The sequence below is a fragment of the Vicugna pacos genome, chromosome 9 (genome assembly GCF_048564905.1).
Source record: "Vicugna pacos chromosome 9, VicPac4, whole genome shotgun sequence".
NCBI lineage: Eukaryota > Metazoa > Chordata > Mammalia > Artiodactyla > Camelidae > Vicugna > Vicugna pacos.
In genome coordinates this window covers 8,058,673-8,074,150 of record NC_132995.1, presented here as the reverse complement: position 1 = coordinate 8,074,150, position 15,478 = coordinate 8,058,673, and the positions used below count along the sequence as shown (strand labels likewise).

The window sequence follows — 15,478 nt, the reverse complement described above, 5'->3', positions numbered from 1 at the left end:
CTGCTGTTCTCCAGCTTGTTTTTTTGTTTTAATTTAATACTGTTGTATCTTAGGCATTGTCTTAAAATTTCATCTCCAGGCCAACTGCATTTTAACTTTTGACCTAAGAAGAAGGTGGCGAAGTTGGGTTCAGAGGGAGTCTCTGGGAGTACAGGGAGAGAAGCTTTGTTGGCAGCCAACTCCACATTCCAGAGGTGGCCCATGGCAGGTTCCTGTGACTCCCAGGTCCCAGCCCCATGTTTTGTGAGTAAATTGCCAACTCCTCCTAAACATGAATCACAGAGGAAGGATCGCTGCCTTCTTGCCTCAAAACGTGCTGATCCTGCTATTACCAGGACCCTGTTGGAGATCCTCCCCCATATTCGTAGGCTAGCTCATAACATTGTGGGTGGAGGTTGGTTCCGGTTTGCACCTGTCTTTTCCTGAACTTTCTGACCATTCGTTTATCCTTGTTTAATATTGTCTAAAATTGGAATGTGTTCAAGAAATAACCAGTAGGTAGAACAGCTTTCAGATTGATTTACAGATGCTTTTAGCCCAGTCCAGGCCCAGGGACAACCTCTCTGCTTGCTGTGCTAATAGGATATTAGATTGTTCACTCTCTCAGCTCCGGTTACATGGGAGGGCTGGAAAAGGGCATGTAACTACTGCAGCTGCTCTGGGGTCACCATGGCGGGGAAGGGGGTGGGCACTGACTCGGGGTCAGACTGACTTTACATTTCTGGCTAGAAAGCTTTTTCTTCCATTTTTCATCCAAATGGAAAATTTGTTGGGGCAATGGCGTCACTGCTGCCCCTCTGTAGCAGCAGGACTCCTCAGTGAGAGAGAGCATTGGCCAAGCTAATCTGAGATGTCTGATACATGGCAGGAAGTAGGAATATTCACTTCTGGACAGAGTTTATCTCACTGGAGTTGGGGTGAAGACTTACTTTTAAAGCCTACTCACAATCCTCTTGAGAGTAATTTCTCAGAATAAGTATGCTATCTTTACACCTCACTGTGGTCACAAAACTAAGCTTTTAAATCTGGGATCTCTGGGCCAGTTTTGAGTCAAGGTTTCCTTCCCGCACTTAGGGAGAAATATCCACGTCCTACCACATAGAAACCTCTTAAGGGAGCGTCAGGTGTCACTCCTGCCCATCCCAAAAGGTCTAGTATCCTGGAGGCTGAATGCCTCTTACCCTGCTCATCTGGGCTCTGCTGCATGTATTCCCCAGGCCTGAAGCCTCACTTGTCAGTCATTTAACTAAAAGTAGCATTCTCTAGGAATGATTTCTTTGAATAATGTGTGAGGCCAAATCTCCTTGCTCCCTCTTTATGTGATTTGTTAACTTTTTTCTTTTGGCTGCGGGAGGGGGCAGGTGACAGTGCAAAAATTATTTGACATCTAGTAGTCCTTTTCTTAATTGCTTTGCTTACTGAGAGGTGACCAATCCCTAGCACCTCTAGCAAATGCTGCAGAGGGCTGAGAAAAAGAACTGTTTCCAGGGAGAAATAGTTTCACTTGGATAGAAAGCCTCTCTTTTTGCTCCTTGAATTATAATGTATTCAGACCATACTGTATAAATAACTGATAGGCTTTGGTTTTGTTAGTGCATCTTAATTTCTGTTAGTCTCCGTGAAATGAAAAACTTCCTGTAGTCAAGAAAGCCTGCAGCTATTTAAAATAATAATGTCAAAGATGGTCTGCCTTCACATTAACTCTCCCCATTTTCTATTCTTGACACATTTATTGAGTGCTTGCTATGATCCAGGCATTGTACTGGGTACTTGGTGTATGTGATCTCATTTCACAGGAGGTTGTTTTGTTGCTGTAAGAATCCAGACTTGGTGGGAAGGTGGCCCTTGGGAGGGGGTCAGGGTATATCGCAGTCTTTTATCCCTGTAGGGAGGGCCTCGGTGTCAATAAAGTGTTACCTGGCTAGAGAGAAGGTGGCAGCATTTATATTTTCTCCTCTTGCTCTCTGAGGGGAATCCTACCCCAAAATCTGGTAACAGAACCAGGACTCTGCCTTTCAAGGCAGCACCCACCTGGGCACAATATTACGGTTGAAATTCACATTTGTTTCCGAAAGCCCTTTGCTGGAAGGCCTGGAATTGAGCCACACAACCCTGTGTTGGGGTTTTAGTGCCTATACTTTGCAGGCTGCGTAATGCAAGAGGGGTTTTTTCTGTCTGCTTTCCAGGGACACTCCTTGATGGGCAGCAGAATTGGGTCATTCAAGCTTGACCTCTCATCTCTAGTTGAGTGGGAGAATCCAGATACTGCACCAAGTGGGTAGAAAGCCAGAAATTTCCTGATAAGCTGTTAGTAGATCTAAAAATACTTAGCTTACCATCTTTTGATTGGAGGGGGTGGATGGATGGCAGATTCCATTCATTCAACAGATATTTATTGAATTAATTTATTAATACATTAATTAGTGTTTGGCATCATGTTGAACTAATGTTGCCTCATGATGTCCAGGGGTAAGAGAGAGAGACATAATCACACGAATGAATAATTAATTCAGACAAGGAACACTGTTGGATTTTAAAATCACTGGAGACTAAAACAACCGACAGGAAAGACCAAGTAATGATACGGAGCAGTTAAAACCCTTGCCACACCGCTGCTGTTGAGGTGAATAAACAAACTAACTGGTGCATTTATCCACTAGAATACTACTCACAGGCCATAAGGAATGAGTTACTGCTACACGTAGCAACATTGTCAGATCTCAAAATCATTATATGCTGAGAGTGACAGAAGGCAGACACAAAAGACTACAAATTATGATTCCAATTATATATGGCTCTGGAAAATGCAGACTAATCTTTAATGACAGGAGACAGATCAGTGGTTGCCTTGGAGCTAGGAATGGCAAAAAGAATTGATTGCAAAAGGGCATGGGAAAACTGGGGGGTGATGGATGTATTCCATATCTTGATTTGGTGATGATTTTACTCATGTATGTATTTCAGAATTATCAAATTGTATACTTTTAATGGATACAGTTTATTGTATATAAATTATGCCTCAATGGTTGATTTTTTTTTTTAAATCACTGGGGCAAAGTATTGAGGAAACTTGGTATTTGCATGGTCTCAGAATACCACTCAGCATACTAATTACTAACTGCAAAGGGGAAATGTACCTTTAGAATGGAGAGAGATGGGAGTTACCACTTTAACAAAGTGATCAGAGCCTCAGTAGCAGTTCAGCCTAACACTGTGTGCTGCCTTCTTGCCAAAAATATTTCATCCTAACCTTATCATGAGGAAACAATCAGACAAATCCAGAATGTGATATATTTTGCAAGACAGCTGGCCTTGACTCAATAAAAAAGGTTATTGTCATGAAAAAGAAAATTTGGGAGCCTAATGCAACTTTTGCATTTGTAACATGACCCCTTTCCCATTGGAATAGCCAAGTGTTAAGTCCATGAGCTTTTGAATCACCTCTGGTGTTCCTGACTTTCCCACACGGTAGTTGGCCTTAAGCTGTCTAAGCCTCATTTTCCTGTTCCTTCAAACTGGGAATAAAAATAATGGCTCTTTCAAAGGGAATTTTTTACAGTTAAATGAACTCCTGTTTTCAGTGTTCTTAGCATAATGACTGGTACATAGTAATCACTCAGTTGATGTTGGCCATCATTTTGGTAGCTCCTGTTATACTGACTTGCTGTGGTTGTGGAAATTCAAACAGGATACTTCCCCCAAGTAGTAATAGATGAGACTAGACAATGTCTGTAGGCAGTTTCTTAAAACTTCTCATTGAAGTGTAGTATCCATTAAGAAGAGTGCACCCATCATAAGTACAGCTCAGTGAATAGCCACAAACTGAACACAACCTGTGTAACCAGTACCCAGATGAAACAGAAGATGACTAGCCTCCTCTGAAACTTACCAGAGAGAACTACTACCCTGGCTTCTAACAGTTACAGAATAATTTTGCCTGCTTTTGTACTTTAATAAGGGAGTCATACCAAATGCATAGTTTTGATCTAGCTTTTTTCACTCAACATTATGTCTGTGAGATTCTTCTGTGGTTGAATCCGTAAATTTACTCATGGTTGTATGAATCATTAATTCTCATTACTGTATACTGTTACATCATATGAACAGTCTATAGTTTATTTATTCATTCTACTCTTCCTGGATATTTGGGCACTTTCCAGTTTTGAGCTGTTAGGTATAGTGCTGCTGAACATTTTTGTACATGACTTTTGGTACATATATATGCACTCACATACTTTGAATATATACCCAGGAGCCAGGAATAAGGTAGTTTTCAATAATTAATTTTAGCATGTTGAAGATGTTGGTTTAAAAGATGTCTTGAAGCAATTTCAGTCCCTGGAGGGGTAATAAATCTGAGGCTGAGGCTAAAGCAGTAAGGGGAATCTCTGTGCTACTTATTTATGGCTTTGTGTTTCCTGTCTTTTAAGGGGTAAGGGGCATTCTGGCAAGGGTGTATGTGGGTGCACAAAGCTGCACATTCTTCTGGCAGCTAGATCATTCCCATTTGCAAAATGTGCCTGGCTGGGAGGATCTTGAATTCTTCCAATACCTTGTGTAGTGGTGCAGCCCTTTTCTACGCTGGGGCTCTCCCTGTGGTTTTGAGTTGAGACTGTGGTTAGCACAGATCTTGATAACCCTGTGGCTTTTACTTGATGGTCCATCATAGGGCATTGCTCCCTGAGTAAGGTTTATCCATTTGTAGCAGAGATAAGTAGGTGTGCTTATTGACACCTACCAGTGAGATTCTAAAATGAAAGGTTCAGCCCTGTGGGCAGTTTGTAAGGGGAGGAAGGGTGAGGCAGTCTGGAAGCCAGGCTGTTACCCTACTGTCTCTGAGGGTGAGCATGGAGCCCTGCAGCTGTGGCTAGAGATCAGCTTGTCTGCTTTGTTCTCAGGTCAGGGGTGGCCCACGGCTCCTCTGTGCCAAATGGAAGCCCTCTATAAAAATGATCTTTGACAGAATGCTTAGAGCTGTGACCTTCCTTCTGATTGAGCTCATTTGCCTGGGTAAATGATCAGAGTGCTTTCTGCATGGCAGATTTAAATTTCACCACTAATTGAGGGTAGCATCTTTGGGGAGAAACGCTTGCCATTAAATCAGAGGCCTTTGGGAGACAGCCTAGCAACAAGCACATCAGGGCCAATGATTAAATGGCAGAGAGTGGAGGTAGGGAGAGGACAGAGTGCAACTGTTATCAGTTACTGGGGGACAGGCCACGGAGAAGCCAAGTGAGAACTTCTGCCGTGTGCCCGTGGGAACTGTGTGCATGTGCAGTACACGTTATGTATGTTTTGGTGGCCTTTTCCCCCCTGTTTTCTTGCTGCTGACCAATCTGTACAGGATGAACCTGAAGCCGAACTGCCTGGATTTAAGTCTCCATTCTGCTGTTTGTGAACAAGTGTTTAACCTCTCTGTGACTCAGTTTCCTGGACTGTAAAATGAGGACAAAGATAGTACAGTACCTGGCAGTTTGTAAGTGATCAGTTAGCATTTGTTGCTGCTGCTCTTATCATTGGTACTAAGGTGCATCTTCCACTCTTGTTGGGCCTCTCAGCTTGCTGGAGCGCTCGTTCAGTTGCCAAGCCCTGCTGTCCGCTGGACTTTGTTCCCTTGCCCCGTGTAGAGGCACCTCGCCTTCAACGTCCAGCCCAGTCCTCCCCCTCCAGGGAGAGTAGCCCGTTGACGCACTCCCCTTGTTGAATTTCAGAGGGCCTGATAGCCAGACGGGTCAAGCATGGACTTTGGAACCAGTTACACTCGGTTCAAAATCCCAGCTCTTCTACTTTTCTTAGTTAAACTGCTTCGCGCCTCTGAGCTCTGTGCTTCCTCTGTAAAATGCAGCTACTGATAATACCCACTTTATTAGGGCTGTGAGGATTGACTGAGATTATGTGTATAAGGTATTTGGCCTGGCATATAATCAACATTCAGAAAAGGGGAGACTTTGTTATTTTGTGGTGAAATTTTCAGTATTAACTTCTTGCTTGTCCTCTTATTATTTCATGGATTGGTTTTGAGTCCTTTTTTAGATGTTCACTCCTTAACAGTCAGGGATGTTTGTTACATGTTGTTTTAAATCTTCTCCATACTTACTCGGGCTGTGATAAATACCAGGGAATCTTTTTCCACAGAGCTATCTTCACCTCCATTTTACTTTACTTTTTAGATAACTCTGCATTTATTTCTCTGCCTGGTTCCAAAGTGCCAGAGGAACTCCAGTGCTTAGAACTGCGAGGCTCCTGTCCTCTTCTCATTCATTCAGCACAGAGAGATTGAGCACCTTATATACTGTGTGCTATGCACTGTTCAAGATGCTGATGATACAGTATTGGACAAAAGAGATAAAAGTCCTTGCCCTCATGCAGTGTACACTGCAGTCTAGTGGGAAAGACAGTGATAACAAAATAGAAAGAATCTTAGTGCTTGAGAGGAAAAAAATGAAACAGGAAAGTGGTATGTGAAATGTCTAGGGTGAGGGTTAAAATCTTAGATACAGAGGGCTGGAGGAGAGTCATTGATGAGAGCCTGAAGTGAGGGAGGGACCGAGCCATGCCATTACCTGGGGAAGGGACCTTCCAGAGAACAGCAAGTGTAAAATTCCTGAGATTGAAAGATTCCTGGTAAGGATCTTGGCTTTTACTTTGAGTGAGGTAAGAAGCCATTGGAGAGTTTTGAGTGAAGGAACAGTAGTTAGCCTTTGTTTAATAAAATAACTGGCCACCATGTGGAGAACAGCACTGACCCTTGAGGACTTGAATGCACTTGATCTAGCTGCCTTTCTGCAGATCTTTCTCCATTCTGCCCTTTCTTTCTCACCCATGCTGGCAGGAGTTCAGCTTTGCTTAGACCTGAAAGGGTGGATGGAGGTATATAACTTTAGCATGGGAACAGCCTGGATTAGAGCTCAAACTAGAAGAATGCAAGAAATGGGAAGTAGATGGGTTACTTCCTGATTCTGACTGGCTTTTCCAACCTCATCTTTCTTCACGCTTTTCAGTTTCATGCCTCCATGTCTTTACTCATCATTGTTCTGTCTCACATGTTATTTCGCCTCCCACCTGAACAAATCCTTACTCTTTCTAAAGCCTTCCCTCTCTAAACATGCCTGTTATAGCAGATTTCCCCATGTATTAAGGTTAAATGAGGTCATAAGGGTGGGGCCCTGGTCTAATAGGGTTAGTGTCCTTGTAAGAAGAGACATGAGAGCTCTCACCAGAAACCAAATTTGCTAGCACCTTGATCTTGGACTTCCCAGCTTCTAGAACTGTGAGAGAATACATTTCTGTTATTTAAGCCACCCTGTCTATGATATTTTGTCATAGTAGCCCAACCAGAAGAACACAGATGGCACAGTAATTGTTGCAGACATCAGAACTCCTAAGATCCTTGAGGTATGGACTGATCCTTTCTTCACGTATATATCCCTGTGGAGCCTAGCCCTCCAGAGACCGCAGCCAGGGATCTTTGTGTTTACATGACCAGAAGAGAGCAATTGGGTCAGTAAGAATGGGAATTGAGGCAACAGAAAGTCAGAAGGACTGAGGCTGCTGGAAGAAGACATGGAAGAATATCACTTGAGAATCCTGGTCTAAAAAGATAAGCTCACTCTTTTGTGTTGCTCTTGGCTCTCAGGTGGTTTGTTTGATGTGTAAGATGACTTGGGTATTGGACAGTTGAATCCCACTTTTTCAAACAAAGATGGTGCAAGGCCTTGTGATTTCACCCCAGTTTTGTTCCTTCACCCTTGGCTGGAATCCTTTGTCTGCTTGAATTTGGTGGCCTCCCAACAGTTTAAAACAAACTCACACAGTTTATCTTTTCAGGTAATCTGCAAATTGGTTGAAACAAGACCTTTCTAGTATGTAGCTCCTGATAACTGCAGCTACAATCTGTGTTTCTGTTTTGTGATCTGTTTTTTGTGTTTCAAAAGCCACAACAGTAAACTCTTTCTTCTGTTGTGGTTGTCAGGAGCCAGCATTTGGGCTCTGGCAGTAAGAGATTGTTTTTTGTGGAAACTTAATCTATAATGAGGTACTTCACTTCCCAGCTTGGGCACTCTGTGAAGAGCATGTATTCCTTTATAACTCATGAAGAGAATGAAGGACCCCAAATCTGGGTAAATTCAAAATTCTTCTGGGCCTTGAAAAATGTAGGTTATGTAGTAGTTGTTGTTGTTTCAGTATCACTAAGACTAAATGAAGAAAAACAAGGTGAAAATACCAATCTGAATTGAACTAAATATAACAACTATTGATTTTAAGAAGTCCCTTAGCTCTAAATTGCCCCTACCCATGTGATAACAGCTATGGGAGGGGGGGACAGTACAGTAGTAAGTGTAGGTATTAATGACAAGTTAGGCTAGTTTGAAAAACATTAAAATGGGCCGAGTGTGTATCATCGGAGGGAAGGAATGTGGAGGTAGCTGTTTTAACAACAGTAATGATGAGGATAATTAACATTTAGGAGGCCTGGTCCTAAGCTCTTTATAAGCATTATTTCATTGCATCGTCATAGTGAGGGGTAGAGCCCCAGAGGAGCTGTCCCTTGCCCACGCACAGCTAGCCTTTCAACAGCCTTCTTGGCAGCAATTAGGTAAGGCTGACAATATCTTCCTAATCTGAACATCACTATTTCATATTTCCTGTGTTTTGGGTAAGGAATCTCCATCTTCATAGTGATCTTTGAAGGAAAGGACTTACACAGCATTTAAATAATATAAGCAAGACTACAGGGGAACTTCTTCAACCACTTAGGGGAAAAATGGTTCTTTTTTACAAAATGGAAACTGCTTTATTATTGTCATACTTTTCTTCTTGAAAGATAAAAAGAAGAAAGTAAAAATGAGCCTTAATGGTGCCACCCAATTATAACCGTTGTTTAAAAAGATAGATACTATATAGCATAGTGGTTAAGGCAACTCACTGGAATCAGTCTGTTTGGATGCCAGGCTTAATTCTGCTCCTTATGTGCTCTGTGATCTGGGGCAAGTTCTGTCTTAGTTTCCTCATCTGTTAAATGGGGATGCTGACAAAAAACAGTATTTGATATATCCAGATATTCTCTTGAAGTTAACCAACTATTTCTGAGTATTTGAGAAACACTTGTTTATAGCTCTCAACATACTAATCACAAATGACTTAACTATTATTAAAGCAGACCTTCTAACACTGCTTGCTATTCAGATGGTGCAATCCTTCATCTTTTTTTTTTCCTTGTAAAGTCTGATTTAAACTATTAAATGTATAGCTTAGATGATTTATTCTTCCAAATAGGCTTTCTCAGTGACTTCAGATTTATGAAGTTGGGCATTTTGGTGTGGTGGTAGGGTGATTGATGGCAGGCATCCAAACATCTGACTTTTAGTTCTGGATCTGTCATTCACTCATGCAGGCAATGAGAATCTTCAGTAGTCCAGAAGACAATGAATGGGATATGGTCCTGGCCCTTAGGACTTAGCAAATGAGAACGGGGAAATCAGTACAGGAGGAGGGATATGCCTGTGTTCAAGACCATGAGAACCCAGAGGAGGGAGCTGGGGTCCTTTCATCTCTCTTATGCTTCATTTCTTCAGTACGGAATGGAGGTGCTGTCTGCCTCACCTGTGCTTCCTGATATTGAAGATGACAGAAGGGACACATGGAAGTGTTTGTAAGTTATGAAACTTGGCAGCTGTTCTTGTATTGTGGTGTATTGGTCTCATAATTTGAAAGGTAGAAGTAAGGCCTTCAGTTACTCTTGAATAGGCATGTGCTGGGTGACGTATCTCATCTAATCTTTACAGCAGCCTTGTGACCCAGACAATCTAATAATGCCAGGAAGATTAGAGGTGATTGGCAGCCATGCCTTCCCAGGTAGAGCGGGATTATCACAACTTTGGTCATATTTCTGGCATATCTTAACTATTAAGAGGTTGTCATTTTGATCATGGTCTGTACCTAGACTTTTTGATTTGGTGGGCCAGTACTGTTATCCTCAGCATTTTGGCGGTGACAGAGGGTTGCCAGCTTTTTGTTCTGCGAAACAAGGATATTAAATTTTTTTAAACTATCTTTTATGGCTGTTATTTCATAAAAGGGAGAATACTCCAGCAATCCCAAAGTAGTAGGAGAGATGATTTCAGAATATAGGCTTTGCCTTCTATTAATTTTTTTTAAATCATGTGTTTGATGTAAAATGTGCAGTGGGACAATGTGCAGTGAAAAGGTAAGTCTCCCTCTAAGCCCCCCACTCCAGTTCCTCTAAACTAGCAAACTTTTTTTGTCTGTATATAAGTTGTAGATACCTTGTTTGATTTCTTTATAATCTTTCTTATAGAATGTATTCATTTGTTTTTACATTTGAAGTTTTTATTGTTTCCTTTGTCTTCTAAGCTTTTGATATATTTAGAAACATTTACCCCACTCCAAGATTATTTTTGAAAGTCTACCATAGCTCTTCCCTATTTTACATTCCCTATGGTTTTATTTTTATCTGAAATTCATTTTGTGAAAGATGCAACGTTATTTCAGATTTGACAGCATTGTTTATTGCATCACCTATCTTCCTAATTTTTAAAGCTATTTGTATACATTACAGTATACACTACTGAATTACAATATGCATTGGAGTGCCTTTCTGAACACTCTCATCTCAGTGATCTAGCTAGCTAGCTACCCATCCATCCATGTGCCAGAACTACACTGTTTTAATGACTGAGTTTATAGGTAGCCACTTTTGAATTATCTTGGCTTTTCTCACTTGTTTAATTTTCTTTATGAAGTCTTTTGTAATCCTGCTGAGATCATATTAAATCATACATTTACTGTTGATATCTTTATGATGTTACATTTTTTGTTGTTGTTCCTCAGGGGCATTTTAAAACTTCTCTTCATATAGTTCTTGGCTTTTGTTTTTTTGTTGTTTTTTTTTTTAGGTGCATGTATAAAAGGGAGAAATAGGTATGTGTTTATATAGATGAAGGCTTTTGATTTCTGCATATTAATTTTGTACCCAGACTCCTTACTGAATTTTTTATTGCTTATAATAGTTTTTGAAATTATTCAGTCAGCTCTATTGAAATATAATTTACCTATAACAAAACCAATTATAAGTGTATACCCAGTGAGTTTTGACAAATAATGTACAATTATGTAATCACCACCACAATCAAGATATAGAACTTCTTGGGTTTTTTAGGTAAATAAGTTATAGCATCTGTAAATAATTATAATTTACCTCCTTTTCCTCTGATTTCCCCCTCCCCCTGACTATATTGGCCAATATATTTGTCCTCCAGGATAGTGTTACATAATGCTAGTACAGTGGATAGCCTTATTTTATTCCATGCTGACTGTAGTATTTTTTATTTCATTTATTATTTATCTATCCATCCTTTTTTACTAAGAGTTTTTTTCATTTATCAAGAGTAGAAATAGGGGGTAGGATATAGCTCAAGTGGTAGAATGCATGCTTAGCAAGCATGAGGTCCTAGGTTCAATTCCCTGTACCTCCTTAAATAGATTGATAGATAAAACCTAATTACCTCCCCCTGCCAAAAAAAAAAAAAGTGGAGTTAAATTATATTGAATATCCTTTGAGCTTTTATAAAAATGCAGAGATGCCATCATTATAATTTTTCTCTTTTGATCTATTTGGGAATATATTAAATTAATCTTCTACTGTTGACCCACTTGAGCAGTCCTAGAATAAATCATACTTGGTGTGACATAATGGGAAATAGATATTTGGTCTTTATCCCCAGGTTCTGGCACACAGCTCCTAAAACCATTGATATCTCTGGACTGATGAGTCTCTTTAAAAGCTAGGGATGACTGATGACTTGGGGCCCCTAGATAGCTTCAGGATGCGGCTGGTCACCAGAAAGACCAAGACAAAATTAGAGGGTTGGAATTTTTAGTCCTGTCCGCCAACCCCTGGGGAGAGGCAAGTGACTAGAGACTGAGTTCAGTCACTGAAGGCCAATAATTTAACCAGTCATACCTACGTAATGAAGCCTACAGAAAACCCCTAAATGATGGAATTCAGAGAGCTTCTTGGTTGAGGTGCTGGGAGGGTGACATTCTCTGAGAGAGCATAGAAGTTCCATGCCTCTTTCCCTACACTTTGCCCTATGCATCTCTTCCATTTTCCTGTTCCTAATTTGTATCTTTTATAATAAACCGGTAATATTAAGTAAAACGTGTTCTTGAGTTCTTTGAGCTGATTTGGCAAATTATCAAACCTGAGGAGTTGTGGGAACTCCTGATTTATATCCTGTCATCCAGAAGTACAAGAGGCCTAGGGCTTGTGACTGGTGCCTGAAATGGGGGCCAATCTTGTGTGACTGAACCCTTAACCTGGGGGGTCTATGCCAATTACAGGTGTCATTAGTGTCAGAATTGAATTGAATTGTTGGCCATTCAGCTGGCGTCCAGAGAGCTGGAGAATTGGTTGGTGTGAGAAAAAACCCACACACATTTGGTGTCAGAAGTGTTGTGAGTAAAAACAGAAAGCTTGGTTATACCTTATTATTTTTAAATGTACTGCTGAATGCTGTTTGCTAATAGTTTTTGCATCGGTGTTCATAAATGAGGTTTTTCTGTAGGTATTTTTTTCCTCTTGAATGCTCAAAAATGTTTTTGTCTTTATATTCAAATGACCATTTTGCTAGATATAAAATTGGGTTAGCCTTTCTTTCCTTGTGGACTTTACAGGCACAGTTCTGCTGTCTTCCAGTGTGGGCCTTGCATTGGAGAAATCTGAGGCCAGCCTGTGTTTTACCTGATGCCACAAAGATTCTTCTCTCTCTCTTTTAATAAGTTTTCCAGGACATACCTTGTTAATTGCATTAAGTTTTTCCTGGAACATAGTGAGCCCTTTTAATCTGTAGATTTGAGTCATCCTAACTTCTGTTCTTGGTGTCCCTTACAGGGTTTTCAGCAATGTCTTTTCTTTCCCATGTGTTTTTTATTTCTGTAATGGAAAAAGATTTATTTTCTCTTCTACTTCCCTGTGCTCTGCCGCTAGATGTCTTATCTACTTTTGTTGTCTTACATCTTTTCTAAGTGTATTTCTGCTTTATACACTGTTTCAGAGAGGAGATTGCATTATTCATTTCTTTTTTAATTCATGGGAATATATTTTTATTTACTAATGGCAGCATTTTTAATGAATGTTCTTTGCAGTTTGTTTTTCTTGTACTTAAAATATTTTTTATTTTATTTATTGTTTTTTTGCTGGTAGTCTTATTGGAGATCTTGTGCTGGTTCCTTTTTTATTGTGATTTTTAAAATGTACATAACAAAGTTTATCATCTTAACCGTTTTTTAAATGTACAGTTCAATATATGCTAGATCCTTTTATAAAATTATCATTCACCTTTGAACGAGGTGATTCCTTCCAGTCTAGCAATTTGTGGAAAATTCTTCTGGGGAGGGACTAACCTAGCAGGAGTTTTTCTTAAATATTCTATATGTGGATATTCTAGTAGCCTTTCTTGCCCTCAGACATCTGGACTTGGCAGTTGTAATGCCCCAGGCGTCTCTCTCTGTCACCCTGCCTCCTTGATAGACCGCTCCCTGTAGGTTTGACTTGTGTGTGTGAGTCTTCATATCAGGCTGAGTCTGAGGGAGCCTCAGTCACCAGTCCCTGAGCCAGTTTCCAGTGTTTGAAACAATGGATTGCCGGTGTTGCCTGCGTAAAATGAAGCGTTTACTTTTTAGAAGGAGACTTGCATGCTTTGTCTGACATCGGTAATAACAGGCATTCTCTCTGATCGCTTTCCCACACCCTTAATTGACCTTTACAGCATTTGGTGGTTCTTACTCATATATTGGGGTTTGGGGTCACAGATGTCTCTAGTTTTGTCAAAGACGTGATGTTTCTGTTTCTCATTCTCCTGGTTTCTTTTGTGTGGTTCTCTAGAGGAGAAGGGGTAAAATCTTTCTTCTGCCATTTTAAAATGAAGTATAATCTCCTAACTTTAATAAATTTATCATTCTGAAAAATTCATTTTTATACTCATTTTTTGCCTCCTGATGAGAACGTCCTCACTACTGATGATTGGGAAATTGCTGCTTTTGTGTCATTTGACGGTAACCTGATCTTGCTGAGGGAGGGCTTGAGGGTTTAGTGAGAGGGATGTATTTAGACCCTTTCCAGCATTCTCTCCATTAGCCTGGCTATTTCTGTCTCCCTCTGATTTTATTAGCATTTCAGTTAGATCTCTTTCCTCGGTTACCCATCTTCTTGTGTGTATATATATCACTATGCTGAGAAACTTGAGAAAGATATGTCTCTTTTATGATCCAGCAGTGTGTGCTGCAGGAGTAAATGCAGACCAGTCTAATCACCAAAACAGGAAGCTCTTTGTGAGCTTTTAGGTATCAGATCCCTGTGGTTTCCTTAGACCTTGTAGTATGGAGAATTGCATCGATTTTTATTTTTTAGTCTACATAAGGAAAGTTCCTTTTTAGGGAATAGATTTTCTTTTTCACTCCAGCCTTATTACTGTCATTTCTTTAGCTAAATTTTTTATTTTCCAGCTGGCCATAGTATCTCAATCAGATTAGGTTAAAATTTCAGTAGCTTAAAAGAGCAAAGCTTTTTTTTCCCCTTCCCCTCACCCATGATGTCTGTTCTGGGAGCTGTACTCTGCATCGTACTCACTCAGGGATCCAACTGATGGAGCAGCCACCCTCTTGAATGACAGTGGGTGCGAAGGGAAAGAGACCCCTGGGGGAATCTCACTCAGCAATTAAATGCTTAGCCTCACCTCACTTCTACTCATAAGGCATTGGTCAGAGCTGGTCACTTGGCTTTACCTAGCGACAGTGGGGCAAAAAGAATTTATTCTTTCTGGTTCTCAGGAAGAGAGATTGGGACATTGGGAGAAGCACTAATGACGACCATGGCTACCTGTCATTTGTTTGAGCAGAGTTGGCAAGTGTTCCATTTTCTGGAACAAGTGTTTGTATTTGTACGTTTTTCTTTTAGCATGCTAGTGGATCAGAGCGTCTTTGCCTAGCTCTGCATAGAACTTCCTGGATGATTGTGCAAAGGGAGGAGGTTGGGAGCTGATCTCCTTTCTCTTTTCTGCATGATCTTACTTAATCCCCATACAGCCTTATGAGACAAGAGACTATTGTTTTCCTGTTTTAATGATGAGCTGCTATTGAGAAAAATTAAGTCATTTGCCCAAAAGTGGCTTAACTAATAAGTAGCAGATGTAGATCAGCTCAAATGTTGATCTGTCTAATTCTAGAGCTCAGGCTCTTAATCTTCTTTATTTATGTCTTAGGGCCTGAGTGTCCCCAACTTTTAAATGTAAGGCGTATTGGACTAGCTAGTCTACAACGGCCTTCCTGACTTAAAAATCTGCCTACCTTCCTATAACTAGCAGAACAGCCCTTGTTGTCTGTGCTTTGAAATACTAGCCCTTACAATATTTGGCCTTTCATAGAAGCAGGGAACCAAAGCCCGAATAATTTTTAAATG

At 40.5% G+C, this 15,478-nt stretch overlaps 1 protein-coding gene across 1 annotated transcript in view; it reads left to right on the top strand.

The window, feature by feature from the left end:
- The window catches only part of ARHGAP35 (Rho GTPase activating protein 35), a 109,060-nt gene that overhangs the window by 57,464 nt on the left and 36,118 nt on the right, over nucleotides 1-15,478 (top strand). The window lies entirely within an intron of this gene.